The 16,836-nt window shown below is 41.0% G+C and overlaps 1 protein-coding gene and 1 pseudogene across 2 annotated transcripts in view; one reads left to right on the top strand and one right to left on the bottom strand.

The window, feature by feature from the left end:
- Positions 1 to 16,836, top strand: part of cyfip1 (cytoplasmic FMR1 interacting protein 1) — a 275,966-nt gene that overhangs the window by 210,807 nt on the left and 48,323 nt on the right. The window lies entirely within an intron of this gene.
- On the bottom strand, positions 801 to 910 carry LOC140392212 (small nucleolar RNA U3; annotated as a pseudogene).

Genomic DNA, 16,836 nt, shown 5'->3' with positions numbered 1-16,836 from the left:
ACCTCTCTGGTTCCGCTTTCTGTATTGAGAACAACATTGCAGGGCGTATCTAAGCGATCTTCAAGCGCAGTTTCCATCACTCTTTTCTTCCAAGCTTTCATCCTAGCCTGATCCGAGCTCATACCGAAGCCTTCAGCATGTTCTCTCCTCTTGCAGCACCAAATGTGGAGGCAGCCATATAATAGTACACCAGCAATGATGAGGAGAAGTATGCTGCTTGTCAACCATATTCCCAGAGCCAGGTCTTTCTTCCTGCTGGTAACCGCGGCAGCATTTTGGGGTGACGTGCTAAAAATTGTACATTGCTCATTGATAGGGTTGGCTGGCTGGCACGTGATGCACAAGATGTACATGGTCAGCGGAGTCAGCTTATCAATGGCCAACCGATTCTGACTAATGGCCACTTTTTCCTCTTTCTGAAAATTTTTCCTCGGATATCCAGAGAGTAGAGTATTCCAGTTGGGATGGTACATGATGCTGTAAAAATCATCGGCACAGTGAGCAGGAGAGGACCACGTCACAATTGCAGATGTGGAAGAAATGTTTTGTATGGCAATCTCCATCATATAATTTAATTATAATGTTTTAAAAATAATATTGGTTTGCCTGTGAGGGCAGAAAGTCTGCAGCCTTTAAATTCTTCTCACGATGAGAACTATTTTTACTTTGTGCACTGGAGAAAATAACGTGAGGTATGTCGGAGTACCTATGAAAATACAATCACTGTTGGACTCATCTGGTGCATTCAGAGGATTCTGTAAATGAAAAGAAACCATTGCTGTAAAAAATCTGTTCATCATGCTGAGTGTTAAATACAAGAAGCAGAACGTCACAAGCTTTTGATTAGTGCTCTTCAGAGCACACTTCTGAAGTTACAAACTATAGAAATGATTCTTGAAAGTATAATTAAATAGGAAGTGTCTCTATCATTATGTCTGAAAATTAAGCTCAAAGCAGTTCTCTGAAACTTCACTCAAATTTGGATTGGCTAGTCTTAAATTGAATATCAAGGGAAGAAGATGATTTTCTTTTAAGTTTTAGCTATGGTAAATTATAAATTGGACTTAATGAAAAGGAGATGGGTAGCATTGTGTTTTGTTTCGAATCTTTGATCAGTTAAAAAAAAACGATATAGTATCTATATAGCGCGTTTCACAACATTGGGACAGCCAATGTGCTTTACAGCCAATGAAATGTATATTGTAATGTAAGAATTGTGGCAAGCTCCTCCAAACGACAGTGTGATAGTGACCAGTAATTTTCTGCTGAGCAATATTGATTGAAGGATACGTATTGGTGAAAACACCAGGAGTCAATTTGCTACTCTTCAAAATTGTGTCACAGGCCTTTTAGATCAATATAGAAAGAAGAGATGGGCCTTTTTTAAGAACTCATCCAGAAGACAGCACCTCAATGGTGCAGCACTCCCTGTACCGAACTATACAGCAAAAATAGACCTTGCACTGAATATCCATAAAGACAATGGCACTCTACCAGCCTACTCATGCCACATAGCACTGCTACTTTCCATACTTCAGAAGCCTACTGTCAACAAGGGCAGGCATTGATAATGAGGTTCAACATGCCCTTCAGTGTGCCAGTGCAGTTGAAAATTAAAATGAAATGAAAATCGCTTATTGTCACAAGTAGGCTTCAATGAAGTTACTGTGAAAAGCCCCTAATCGCCACGTTCCGGTGCCTGTTCGGGAAGGCTGGTACGGGAATTGAACCGTGTTGCTGACCTGCCCTGGGCTGCTTTAAAAGCCAGCGATTTAGCCCAGTGTGCTTCGGTTACCTGATGAAGAAAGTGTTTGTGGACCTGGACTTCCAAAGCACCACCAAGCTCATGGTCTTCAGAGCATTCGTGATACCTACCCTCGTATGTGGCTCTATTGTGCAGAAGGTGCCTTAAAACCCTGGAGAAGTGTCACCAGCGCTGCCTCCACGAGTCCTGCAAAGCAATGTCCGTGTTCTCGCTTAGGCCAACATCCCTAGCATTGAAGCATTGACCACCCTCGATCAGCCCCACTGGGCGGTCATATCACCCCATGCCTGACACGAAACAAGCCCTTTACTCGAAGATTAGACGCAGCAAGCGAGCCCCAGGCTCACTTCAACACTTCAACGATATTCTCAAAGCCTCTTGAAAAGTTGCAACATCCCCACCAATAGCTGGAAATTCCTGGCCCAAGACCACCTGAAGAGGAGGAAATGCTTCCAGGAAGGAGGGAAACACCTTGAGTTTCATCACTGAAACCAAGCTGAAGCCAAGCGTCAAAAATGAAAGGAGCGTGTGGCTCACCCCACCCATTCGCTCCTCCAGCCACCGTGTGCCCCACCTGTGATACGGACCATAGGGCGTGTATTGAACTCGTCAGTCACCTGCAAACGCATTTTTTGTGTGGAATCAAGTCATTCCCAACTCTTGAGTGTCTGCCGAAGAAGAAAATTCCCTCAGTGCTGCACTGTAGTGTTACTTTGTTCTTTAGTGGTATTTGAACTTTCAGACTCTGAGGTGAGTGTGCTACCAACCAAGCCACTGTTGACAGCTTAGTGCAGAGTGCTACAGAGATTATAGTATTGCAGAGATCTGTCAGATGGAGATCGAAAAAGAACAAAAATAAGTCATGTCTGGCAGATCAATACAACAATTTGCTATCTTCAATATCTGTTCTTAAATAACCAATTTAGCTGTCTCTTCAGGCAGTTCTAGTGGTGAATGTCATTGCCTAGGCAGATGAAGCCATGGCTCCTGTGCAGCTAACCCCCACCCCCTGACTTGGAAATTTTGCCGTTGTTCACTGTCGCTGGGTCAAAATCCTGGAACTCCCTTCCAAACAGCAGGGTGTACCTACGTCACATGAACTGCGGCAGTTCAAGAAAGCGGCTCACCGCCACCATCTCAAAGGCAATTGGGAATCAGCAACAAATGCTGGTCCCCTGGCCACATCCTGTGGAAAAACAAATTAAAAATGGTTGGTTGCAGAAAACTGACTGCCAGCAAAGCAAAGCTCCTTTGTCTCATGCAATCGTTTTGTGACAACATGCACTGTACTGTACAGTTTAATTATACCATTTTGGCAATTTCAGTTTGAAGAATGGAGTGAACTAGGGCTGTGTCATCAGCACCACATTTTTCTGTATTATCAACTCCATGCACCTAACCATGCCTCCCCTGCAGATATGGAAAGAATTTGACCAAACTTTGACAAAGAGTCATTTCGACTTGAAACATTAGCTCCGTTCTCTCCACAGGTACTGCCAGACCTGCTGAGATTGTCCAGCATTTGCTGTTTTTGCTTCAGATTCCAGCATCCACAGTGATTTTCCCTTATGGGAAGAGTTTGCCTGCATCCTAGGTCATTTGGCACGTTCTACGATCTGTCTGGACTGAAAGTGAAGACAAAAATACATCACATCTTGGTCAGAGAACTCTTCTCGGCTAATTATGCTGTATTAGTAACTCACAAGGAAACTCATCCACAAAGGCTCATGGATTGTTGCTCCAAGCCTGTAACTTGTTCTCCCTTACTATAAATGTCAGCAAACCATAGTTATGGGACAGTGTCACATCTCCACTCTTACTCTCACTAAACAACACCTGCTGGAAATGGTTAGCAAATTCTGCCACCTTGCGACCACTGTGACAAACAATCAGACTCCTGATGCAGAACTTGATGTATACATGGGAAAAGCAGCTGCCATCTTTGGTGGGTTCACAAAATAAACATGAAGAAACAATGAGCTAATGCTTAGGATGAAGATGCTGGTTAGCGAGGCCTGTATTAGCCCAATCTTGTATGGCTGTGAGGCATGGAGCAATTACAGCTGTCAGGAGAGGAAGCTTAACAATTTTCATCATTGTCTGTAACACATGCTCAACAACTAATGGAAGGACAAAAACACACATGCCGGGCAGCACGGTGGCACAGTGGGTTAGCCCTGATGCCTCACGGCATTGAGGTCCCAGGTTCGATCCCGGCTCTGGGTCACTGTCCGTATGGAGTTTGCACACTCTCCCCGTGCTTGCGTGGGTTTCGCCCCCACAACCCAAAGATGTGCAGGGTCGGTGGATTGGCCACACTAAATTGCCCCTTAATTGGAAAAAATGAATTGGGTACTCTAAATTTATTTTAAAAAACACACATGCCAGTTCTTTCAAAGGAAAATGTCCCAAGTATGTTAGCACTCATCAAGTAGAGGTGACTTCACTCGGGCACATTCATAGGACGTAAGACTGATGCATTCCCAAGGATTTTCTGCAGATTGAGTTCATCGAAGGAATGGTTGCCAGCAAGAAAGTAAGTCACTGGAAGGAGGGTTTTGCAAGGGGGAATAGCCTGAGGCAAGGGAGGCCTACATTTCTCTTGTAGGACGCAGAGGAGCATTCTTGCCCCTCTTGATCTCTTATAAAAAAAAAACTTCTGATCTCAGGTTCTCTTCTTGCTGTCTTCACCGAACAGCAAAGCCATAATGACTTCCTTGCTCAGTCTACATTTTAAATTGGATTGTGATGCACTAATTTGACCCTGATGTGCTTATTTAAAGAAATACATCATCAGCTTCAGGCAGGTGTCCTTGCTGCCTGTTCAGAAGAGCAAGGTTATAATAGAAGAGGGTGGGTTTAGTCCTGTTCAGCTGAGGATAAATCAGCCAGGCAATTCTAACTACCCATCTGCCTGTTTGTTCTTTGGCTGTTGGGGTTAAAATGGGCTTTGTGTTAATTGGCTTCAAAGCCAATTGTTATGGCTTTTTATCATTCAGCTCTATAGCTTTGCTTGAATAATGAATGTGAACAATAAATATTAGTTTGGTACACAAGTAGCCCTGCTGGAAGGCAATGCAGTTTTGGTGATCCTGAAACATACGCAGTGGCAAAATTTAAAGCCCAAATTGGTTATTGATATTTTCATCTTAAATATTTTTGGACCTTGAGGAGGCTATTGTTCAGTTAGCTGTCTTGTTCCGTTCTTTCAGTTTACCAAATGTTAGTTGTAACTCAGACACATGAACGTTTCTGAGAATGATTTAATCTGTCTAGCAAACATTTAAAGTCTGATCAACTTAATGGCCTACTGTCAGGAGGCTGAGTCCTTAGATTTAAGAATACAATTCAGGTAAGTCCTTTTCCTTCTATTAAATTCTATTCGACAAAAAGTCTGCCTTTTGTAATACTATTTCAGTCTGTCACTCAAGGTGTAGGAGTTGAAGCAGAATCTATTGTAGCCATGGTGTTTCATTTTTGTAGGGTGGGAATTGTTCATGAGTATTTATTTAATCAAAAGCACATGCTTATATAGAACATTAATTGCAAATATTTCGATTGAGAGATAGACCTATGGTATCTTTAAATGCATCAATTTCCAAGTACAGTATCAGGACTCTGAATAAGCCTTATATTTGCAAACAATTAAAATATTAAAATAGGACATGCAATATAAGCTTCAGCTAAATGCATTGGTACTTGCGCTGAATGCAATTCTCATCAACATGCTTTATCGATTGTCATAAATTTTAGCATTTTGTTTCCAATTCTGTTGCTCTTCATTGGCTTAGAAATGAGCTCAGTCACTAAAGAGGAAATATATTACCCTGTGCGTATATTGCAGGTAATGCTTTTTGTTTGGTCATTTATACACTTTGAGTATCTTTTCCCACAAATTTAAATGATAAATGATATTGTATAGAGCAGATCAAATATGAAACTCACCCCTGGTGTGAAGAGAAGCTTGCAGTTAATGGTTTTCTCGCAGAAATGTCCAAAGACAGCTTTTCAGTGCCTCGTTTTGTTAGTTGATTTTCTTTGTCGGCTGCATTTGCCAATCGTCTTCTCACAGCTCACAAAATAATGTGAGGTCTTGTTGCCTTTCTACTGGCTTTTTCACCCTCCAACAGGATGTTCGCAATACTTCATTCTTTTGTTTTTATTACACTACTAACAGATTAACAGTGCTGTGCATGTTCAAGTGGTTCTGCAGCAATCCTCATGAGAAACTGATTTATACTACCTACTTTGCTGCTGCTTTCTTATATGGGGAAGAAAAGAGAGTACTCTGATTGTGCAGTTCTGTGCTGCTGTGTTCACTCGGGTTTGATTGCTTCAGGCGTATGGTCAGAATGAAGTGTGATATATGACTGATATTTGAGAGTACAGACCAAGGATTAATTTGATCATAAAACTCTCAGATACCAGGTTAAAGGTAAATGGGTTTCTGTAAATTAATAAGATATCCCCCATCATCCCTGTGTGGATTCGTACATAAAATCAGTTTATATACTGGTGTTGTTTGTTCACCACATTAACACACCACATTTGCTGAAAAGTGCTGAAAATCTACGGTAGACTAGATTTTAAAAATAAATGGTTCGTTATTTGCCATGTGGGCTCAGTTAATAGTGAAAATTGCAAATGCATCTTTTAGATTGGGGGGGGGGGGGGGGAAGAGAGAATTATGTGACTTCCGCTTACCTTGTACATATATTCTACTCTTGTAAATTAACACATGAAAAGATTGATGAGGACAAGTCAAAAGAGCTGTCTTCGACTTGCATCATGGTGGTCCTCATTAATGTTTAAATGGGAATTTGTGTCTTTGGACATTAAAATTAGTTTTTGACTGTTTTCACAAATTATTTGATACGTTTTGCCATGTGTTTTGTTGCAAAGTGGTTAAATGTGCACTCCCATGTGACAGTTTCCCTTTTAAACTCCTTTTGTATATGTTTTTTCTTAACTAGCTGAAGACCAAAGATTAAATTAGCTTGTAAGTGGATGAAATGCGAGTCAACTAAGTGATAAGTTTTTTTAAAATGTGCCCTGATCTTCCTTGGTGTTGGCAGACTGCATTCACCAGATATTTTTCCATATTGGAGTAACTCAATGAATGTGTGAATTCCACAAGTTTTTTCAAGTTTTATCTTTTATTTTTTAAAATCTGACCCAGTGTACACTATAAATAAGAGACCATTCACAGAATCAGAACCTAGCTCGTTCCTATGTGTAGAACATAAATATCCAGTAGTTTCTGCGCAAATGTTGATATAAAAACGCATTACCTCTGCATGGTTTCTGGAACTACCTTCCCCATTGTTACAGTAACACTTTTATAAAACATCTTTAACAAGATAAAAAGTCTCACGGTGCTTGATAGGAGCATTATGAAACAGAATATGAAACTGAGCCACAAAAGGTGATATTTGGCTGATGACTGAAAGCTTAGTCAAAGGGGTAGGTTTTAAGGTGTGTCTTAAAGGGAGCAAGTGAGATGAAGAGGTATAGGGCGGGATTTGTCAGGCTTAGGACCTAGATAGTTAAAAGTGTGGCCTTCACTGAGTGATTAACATAATGGATACACAAGAAGCCGTAATTGGATGGGTATGTTGCTGGAGGAGATTAGAGGTAGAGAGGGCTTGACCAGGGAGGGATTAGAAAACAAGGATGTGTGATTGTGATGTCCCAATACCTACCTAACTTTGTGTTGGTTGGCTAATTCAGCTTTGTCACCTGCAATGAACCGGCTGCCTTGCTTGCGTGAAATCTCAATGACTTCCTGCTCACATGACATTAGAACGTTTATGTTGGCCACTTCTCTTCTGGTCTTGGTCCTTTCCCTGGCATTAACAGTCTCTTCCTGCGTGACGAACTGGAGACTTGGTGACTTGTCATGAGAAACCTTTGTCCCTATGTCACATAGTGGCCACACATTCTAATTGGTACCCAATTGCCGTGTCATGCACAAATGTCAAATGGTCTGGGTTCTATTGCAATGTGGTTCTGATGATGATCACAAATCTTTCAGCCTGGCTGTTCCGTCCACTTGCAAACTCCCATTACTTGATGCCTTTTGATGCAACTCCATATTGTCACCTTGGTGGATCAGAAGACTTTTTGCAGCATGGCACCCATCTTCGTGTGGACCTCTTTCTGAAATCTCCAGGTGTCCACAGCCATCATGGTCAAGCAGGAAGAATCTTCTATTTCCATCCTTGGGGGAGGGGGGGGGGGGGGGGAAAGCACATCTCGCTGTTCCTGCGTGGCCTAGAGGAGAACCTGCAGGGGGGGGGCATCACTGTGCCACTCTTTGTCTCTCTCCAGGCATGACCAAGATGATGATTGGGCAGATATTACTACCAATTCTCCCTGCATACAGATATGGGAATTGTGTAGAGGCAAGCCTTTTATAGCCTGTCCTGACCTGGAATTAAGTCACCTGATGACATTACCTGCCCATCCTTGCAGAGTAACCCACGTTATACTTGCATGTGTTGTGACTCCCGACATGAAAATGAAATGAAAATCGCTTATTGTCACAAGTAGGCTTCAAATGAAGTTACTGTGAAAAGCCCCTAGTCGCCACAGTCTGCCGCCTGTTCGGGGAGGCTGGTACGGGAATTGAACCTGCGCTGCTGGCCTGCCTTGGTATGCTTTAAAAACCAGCTATTTAGCCCTGTGCTAAACCTGCCCCATGTGACTAGAAGTAGCTCCCACTTCTGGCCCCACCGTCAGGAGACGGCTTGTCGGATTAAATTATATCCAATATTACACTTATGGAATTTAGGTATCCACGATTAAATAGTCAACATTGCACGAGCATCTGGGCCTGTCTAACGGATAGTTAACTATTTGATGGCCATGGAATCGTGCTCTTGGCACCTCAGCACACACATGTTCCATTCTCTTTGATCAGCTTGATGGTTCAGAGACAGGCCAAGAGCTCTCTTGGAACTTTACCTACTCCTGTGAACAAATATGGTATTTAATGATTATTAATCTGATGCAATTGTTTCCTTAGATATGGCAAATTAATGATTTTTCTGTGAAAGTTAAATTACATTTGATCAGTGAGTAGCCCCCTGCTTCCAAACTTGAATTCAGTGCCCTCCTGATCAGTCAGCCACTTTGTATTCCCCATAAACTGAGGCTATCAAAAACTCTGCTGCCTGTATCCTATACCATACCAGAGTCTTCTCGCCCATGTCCTTACTAAACTACATTTGCTTCAGGGTATGTGATGGTTTTAGTTCGAAATTGTCATCTTTGTGCTTCATTTTTTTCATTGCCTCGCTCCCCTCTGTTTATCTGCAACTTCTTTCAGCCTTACCCACCCTGAACTCTCCATTCCTCTGAATCTGGCACCCATCCATCCCCCCCCTCCACTCGCTCCCACTGGTGGCCACATTTTCAACTACCAACACCCCCCCCCCCCCCCCCCCCCCCCCTTCCCCACATTCCCTACTCCTTTTAAGGCTCTCCTTAAAACTGGGGGATGCGTGTGTGCATGGTACCTTATTTAAACTTTGGTACCTTATTTAAATCGGCAGGTTCTGTAATGGATCGAGTTGTCTCTGTTGCCCACCCAAGCTGCAATGTTGCAATTTACCCCTGTTGCTCCTTGTAAAAGGTTTGAAAACATAAAGATTTTTGTATTTGCAAGACAAGCTAGCAAATGAATTGCAAAAACTTTTTGGAATAGTTAGTACATGCAGGGAGTTCAGACAGAGAACCTGGGTCAGAGATAAATTGAATGATTGCACAATTTGTTTTCTTTTGTTTGTGCAGAGAATTCCAAAACATTGGCTGTTTACATTAAACATTTATTTTTCATACTGTAAACCTCAAAGCATATATTTCCTTCATTTTTATTCTCCCGATTATTTGAGAATAGCTTGGACAATAAATTGCAGATGCTTTTTTTGTGAACGAATCAATGGCAGGCATTTTTCAAAACTGCAGAATAAGTGGACAAAGGCAACTGTGCTTTTCTGTTTGTATTGGGACAAAAATAATTGCTTATGAAAAGATGGATGTTAGGCTGCTGCACTAGCTTTGCCCATTAAATTTACATATAACCAAAAGCAGAAGCCAAAAATGTGAATTGTTCAACTTTTCATACACGACTGATCTCTCACAACTCTCAACCCTGTTGTTTTTATATATATATATATATATATATATGGGTTATTGTATTGTGCGATGTCTCTTTAAGAATGGAGTCACATGACATGCATGTCACACCGACTACTTTGTGGGATTTTGCTAAGTCAAGTGCCAATCTTTTGATGTTGCATTAAACCCATGTGCTTTGGCAATCTATTTATTTTCTATTGTTAGTCTAAAGACGCAACAGGTTTAATAATGTGTTGCTACCTTTTCATAGAATCCCTACAGTGCAGAAGGAGGCCATTCAACCCATCAAGTCTTCACCGATCCTCCGGAAGAGCACACTACCGAGACCCACTCCCCCACCCTATCCCCGGAACCCAACCAGCCTTTTGGACATTAAGGGGCAATTTAGTGTGGCTAATCTAGCTAACATGCACATCTGTGGACTGTGGGAGGAAACCGGAGCACCCGGAGGAAACCCACACAGACGCAGGGAGAATATGCAAACCCAACACAGACAGTCACCCGAAGCTGGAATTGAACCCGGGTCCCTGGCGCTGTGATGCAACAGTGCTAACCACTGTGTCACTGTGCTGCCTTTTGCATGCATTCACCCATTTAGCTTCTGTGCACAATTTATTCCTCCTCTCATTTCCACTAAAACTCTAAATCCAACATCTCCTCATCGCCATTTGCATTTCCCTGCCTACTCCGCCTAATTCCAGGTCTCTAGGTACAGGATCTTTCTCTGTTTCTGCCACCTATCACACTTTTTAATTTGTTTTTGTTAGGAAAACAAAGATAGTTGTAAGGGATTTATTTTTATTGGTAAACATTAGAAAATAAGGTATAGTTTTAAGTGGGTTTGAGTTAATGTTTCTGTACCTGGAAGGATAAAACCTATAGTTAGATTCATGCTGGACAAAGGTTTATGAATGTGTGGGGGTTGGTTTCAATTCCAACTGTGATTCTATTGTGCTTAGAGAGGGTTACGACATGAAGAGTAAACAAACCAGCCATTGATGCTTAGCAACTGAGACCTTGTAAGACAGAGAAACTTTTAAGTTTTAGTTTAACTAATTTAATTGCAGTGGAGATAGGTAGTGAGAGAGAAGGAAGCTCTCACAGCCCTGCTAGACAGAGTTAGCTTTAGGCTAAAGAGGGGATATCTCTCTCAGCCTTGCTAAAAGAAAAGCCATACCATGTGGTAATTGTTGAGAAAACAGATGCCAGGCACCTGAAGTCCAGCTAGTTAAGGAAACTGGAGAAATAAAGATGTTTCCATGAGATCTGGAGTTAATAGAAGAAACTGGGAGCCAGAATGGATTACTGTTCAGTAAAGTCAGAGAGTTGAAAATACATTGCTTGGATTGTGAGAGGCCAGAAGGATATCTGCTGTAGTGTTCAGGTTTGTAAGAAATGACTACAGTTTGGGAGACATTATTTGAAATCATTGTGGTAATCAATGGCTGGACCTCGGAGTTTGTGTAAAAACCTTTAAGACAAAGGAAACCCGGAGGAAGAGGTGTTAAACCTAAAACCGAAATCTTGATGGATACAGCGGAGGGAAAGCATAATTTAGAAGAAGGTTTGAAACCATTCATGTAGAAGCTGGAGTTCTGTGAGACAAGGTGGTTCACAGTATAAAATCATCTGGGGGGATTTTGAGGAGGAATCCACAGACTTTCACTTGCGTTCACAGAGGACTGTGTCTTACCACAGTCATCTTGTGTGCTTAAAGGGACTTTGTGTGTTACTGAGACCATTGTAGCTTTAAATGTACTTGATAATTCATGTTAATCTTAAAATCTGTGTGCAATTGTTAAACAAAGGGGAGAGTAAAGGAGAATTTTATCATAATCCAATTTTTTCATGTTTAATAAATCTTTTCTGTCTTGTTGAAACTAATTAGAATTGCTTTCACATTTTCTATTTTGAACTGCATCTGCTACCTACCTGTTTATCCGCTCATCTGTATGATCCTGAAATCTTTAACAATCTTCATGATGATCACCGTCTTCCCTGTCACTCTCGAAGTTTGGTGTCATCAACAAATTTGGATATTTTCCTTGAATACCAGGCTCTGGATCATTTAATATAAACAGCAAATAATAACAGCCCTAACATGGACTCCATGGAATGTAAGTCAGTAAGCTATTCCATTCTTAGATGCTATGTTTTCGATGGCACAGTAGTTAGCACAGCTGCCTCACAGTGCCAGGATCCTGGGTTCAATTCCTTGGGTGACTGTGTGGAGTTGGCATGTTCTTCCCCCATGTCTACATGGGCTTCCTCCAGGTGCTCAGGTTTCCTCCCACATTCCAAAGATGTGCAGGTTAGGTGGATTGGCCTTGCTAAATTTCCCCTTTTAAGATGAGACTGTGGGGGGGGGGGGTGTGCTATCTAGGGTACTCTTTTGCAGACTTGGTCCGAAAGGTCTCCATCTGCACTGTGTAGGGATTTCTTGCCTTCTGCCTTGCAACTAAATACCTTCCCTTGTGACTATAGTTCCTCAATTCCAGTTATTTATTTCATTTTTACCAGAAATCTCCTATGTTGTACTGTATGTTGCTTGTTGACAGAATCCACAGTTGTTATGTTTCCTTTATCCTTTACTGGGAGGCGGTGGCTGAGTGGTATTGTCATTGGACTAGTAAACCAGAGACCCACAGTAATGCTTCAAGGTCACAGATTCAAATCCAGCCATTGCAATGGTGACATTTAAATTCAAATTTAAATAATCTGGAATTAAATTTTAATGCTGTCCATGTCAATTGTCGGGGAAAATCCACCTGGTTCACTCATGTCCTTTAGGATATAGGAAATCTGTCATAGAATCTACAGTGCAGAAGGAGGCCATTCGGCCCATCGAGTCAGCACCGGCTCTTGGAAAGAGCACCCTACCCAAGGTCCACACCTCCACCCTATCCCCATAACCCAGTAACCCCACCCAACACTAAGGGCAATTTTGGACATTATGGGCAATTTAGCATGGCCAATCCACCTAAACCGCACATCTTTGGACTGTGGGAGGAACCCGGAGCACCAGGAGGAAACCCACACACACACACACGGGGAGAATGTGCAGACTCCGCACAGACAGTGACCCAAGCCGGGAATTGAACCTGGGACCCTGGAGCTGTGAAGCAATTGTGCTATCCACAATGCTACCGTGCTGCCCTGGTCATCCTTACCTGTCTGGCCTATATGTGACTCCAGACACATAGCAATGTGGTTGACTCTTAACTTCCTCCTCAAGGGCAATTAGGGATGAACAATAATTGCTGGCCCAGCCTGCAACATCCATGTCCCATGAACAAATAAAAAAACCCTGTCATTTCTCCAAATAATTCTCTAAACCTCGGTGATACGTGACCTACCTCTCTGTTCCATTTGTCTACTCAAGTCTTTTCTCCATTTATTTAGTTACTCTTTCTGCGTCAATAAAATCAATAAGGACAGGTAGACTGGTGGGTAGGGGAAACAGACCTATAGTTTGTGTGATGCAACAGCACTATAAAATACTCATTTATTTTTTTAAAATTAAGAATAAATCATTACTGCATGGTTTGTTTGTATTAGTGCCCTGATATGAATTACGTACAAGTTATTGCTTTTTTCAGGCGGAAGGAGTTTGTGAAATATTTTAAAGTGTTTTTTAAAATAAATTTAGAGTACCCAATTCATTATTTCCAATTGAGAGGCAATTTAGCAAGTTCAATCCACCTACCCTGCACATCTTTGGGTTGTGGGGGCGAAACCCACGCAAACACTGGGAGAATGTGCAAACTCAACACCGACAGTGACGCAGAGCTGAGATCGAACCTGGGACCTCAGTGCTGTGAGACTCTCCTCGAATATTTTGAATAATATTTTTTAAAGTGTTAGAGGGCAAGGTAACTGACTCTTCAGTGTCGCCAACATATACGAATCATGAGAGTTTTCTATGGTGTACATTCAAAATATTTTCCCTTCAATTTTTCTATTTGTCCCAATCATTTCCCATCTAACACATTCTTTTTAAGCTTGATTTGAAATTAAATATTTTCAATAATGCTGCTTAGAAAGTTAACATTAATGATGAGGTGACATCTGTTAGATTATGAATATTTAATTTGTTGCCTTCATTACTTGGTGATCGGTCTTTAGTCAAATGTAACTTCTCCTGCTTTGAAAAGGGGCATAGTGAAGGGCTATTAACAAACCACATCACACCTTTAAATTCAGATTATTGTCACATTAGCCTATGTAACAGCAATTACCATGTAAAAAAAGTTATCTGCAATATGGTGTAATGGGAGCGGCACGGTAGAACAGTGGTTAGCACTGTTGCTTAACAGCACCAGAGATCTGGGTTCGATTCCCAGCTTGGGTCACTGTCTGTGCGGAGTCTGCATGTTCTCCCCGTGCCTGCGTGGGTTTCCTCCAGGTGCTCCGGTTTCCTCCCACAGGTCTCAAAAGACGTGCTTGTTAGGTGAATTGGACATTCTGAATTCTCTCTGTGTACGCGAACAGGCGCCATGGTGACAACTAGGGAATTTTCACAGTAACCTCATTGCAGTGTTAATATCAGCCTACTTGTGACACTAATAAAGATTATTATTATGTTTCTGAGAGAATACAGTGAAGCACCAAATAAATGCAAAAAATTTCCTTTAACTTTTACCCATTTTCCTCTTTTGTAAATGGACACCTTCATAAACAGGCACCAAATATATTGAATAATATATTTCTTACAGGGTCAAGCAATAATTGCCAAGGGCCAATCAGGCATTCCGCAGTTCCCACTGCAGGATCCAGTTGTTGTTTAAATTGTTTTGAAGTTTTTGCCTCTGCTGTTCTGTCCAGAGATCCACTCCGTGAGAATGTGGATTGCTTTATGAGGAGAAACGTGCTTTGATATCAATTTGCCCTTTCTCTGTTTGAATCTCTGGCTTTGTGTCAACTCATTATTTACTTGAAGTAATATTCTGAATATATCTTTTCCTTCTTTTGTACTTGTCTAAGATTACCTGTCTGAAGCCTCTTCTAGAATTGAGATCTGAAGTTCTCCAATCTTTCCTTGTAACTCCCCATCATATGAATCGTCATCGTTTTAAGCTTGAGATCGTCTTTTGTGTGGTAATCATCAAATGTCTGTTGGACGTTTAGGTGTGTTATGTCATAAGGATTTCTAAAGTCCACTTGGAATGTTACTTCCACAAGGATATTACCTTTCTGAATTCATGTTAGCTACTGTTTACTAGGTTCTTATTGTATAGATACTCCCAAGTTTACTCCTGATGTTCTCATTATTCTACATAGAATGAAGATTAATAGATCTGTAGTTGCATTGTAAATGTTTTGCCTTTTTTTAAAAAGGGAATTAAACATTGAACTGTTTCCAATCTCCCAAGTTTCTTTTCCATGTCTTCCTTAAAATGGTTGTCAGTCCCTCTCAAATTTAAACATGATCCTTTTTCAGAATTTCAATGTTTTTCTCCCTAGTCCAGCAAACTTTGTGTTATCCTGGATTCTACAAAACCGGAATTCTCTGCTACTGAAATTTCTGATGTCCCCCAATATGAGAAATGTTACTTTACCCCTCAGTAGCAAATAGGACGTTATTCAGAACCTGTACCTGTGTACGATATAATTTATAGCTTTAATTTTTTAATCTACTGTTGATGTTTAGAAGTTTAAAAAATTAATCTCTTTACTTGGGTACATGAATATTAAGTCATGCTGCAAGTATTGTGCTGTATTCCATTGGTAAACCGAACTTTCCATAAACTGGTATTTTTAATTAATTGGCATCACCCATTCCCTGCGCACATTGGATGATAACGGTTTGGCTATATTCCTCGTTGTTTCTTCATTCCTGAGTTTTTCTTCAGTTCCGGGGAGGATATTACCTTTTCTTTACACCGTCAGAAAGTATAGAAATCATCTGGATTGCAACATCCCTGATCATCGGCAATTCCACGCTGTTTTCAGCTGCTCTCTGTTGCAGAACGAAGGTTTTGGAGCAGCATTGGGAGGATAAATCAACAAGATTTAAAATGTCACGTTTACTGAAATGGCTTGGGTTGATGATTGAGGTTAATTCAGCTCCTTCGCACTGTTGGCCATAATGATTCTTCATGTTACTCTGATGATACATTTTGAAAGGTTATTGAATTTCTTCAATATATTATATCCAACGTCACATTTCCTGCATCTGTATCTTGATTAGATTGAAGATTTCCTTGTGTTCAGATATGATCAGTTCATTAGGAAAGAGATTTGATCCTTTATGACATTTGTGCCATTCACTGCCTCCTTGGTCAAGGTTTTCTAATGTAGCCAAGATGTCATTCTGAACCATGCCTAAGTTCTTTTTCTCTCTCAGCAGCAATCTGCATAATATTCATTCGGAATTTATTTCCTAATATGATGCCGTTTGTATTAGACAGTTCTCAAAATAGCCAGTGTAAAAGTCCCTTTGAATGTTTATAATCATCCAAAGTGTTTTAGTGAAGGTTCATTTTTCATTCAATCGCCAATTCAAATTCCTTCATTTGTGCCTCGCTGTTATTTCACCATCGCAATTTATTCAGTCTCCCATAAGTCTTCTTCAGCTTTCACTTGAAGATTCTTTCCAATTTTGGTTGTATGTTAAGAATTTTACTCCTGCATCTGGTTCTTCCTTCTTTTCTTTTCAACTCTGCGCAATTTCAAAAGGTTTGCAATCTGTTTTAAATTGAACAGAGGAATCAGTGTGACTCCCTAGTATAATGCTATGCTAGCTGTGGGGGTACCCAATTTTTAGTGTGTTACCATTAATCCTCCTAACTGACTTACTTGGAGCCACTGAGTTTCCCCCTGGAAAATAGCCTGATTTTTGCATACACGGTGAGGAAATGTAATTTGGAATTTTTTCCAGAGGCTTAAGTATTCTTCTATCCCTGATTCCACTCATTTAAAAAATATTT

This window comes from Scyliorhinus torazame, chromosome 15, assembly GCF_047496885.1.
Source record: "Scyliorhinus torazame isolate Kashiwa2021f chromosome 15, sScyTor2.1, whole genome shotgun sequence".
NCBI lineage: Eukaryota > Metazoa > Chordata > Chondrichthyes > Carcharhiniformes > Scyliorhinidae > Scyliorhinus > Scyliorhinus torazame.
The sequence above is the reverse complement of the archived record's forward strand: the minus strand, read 5'-3'. Positions and strand labels throughout refer to the sequence as shown.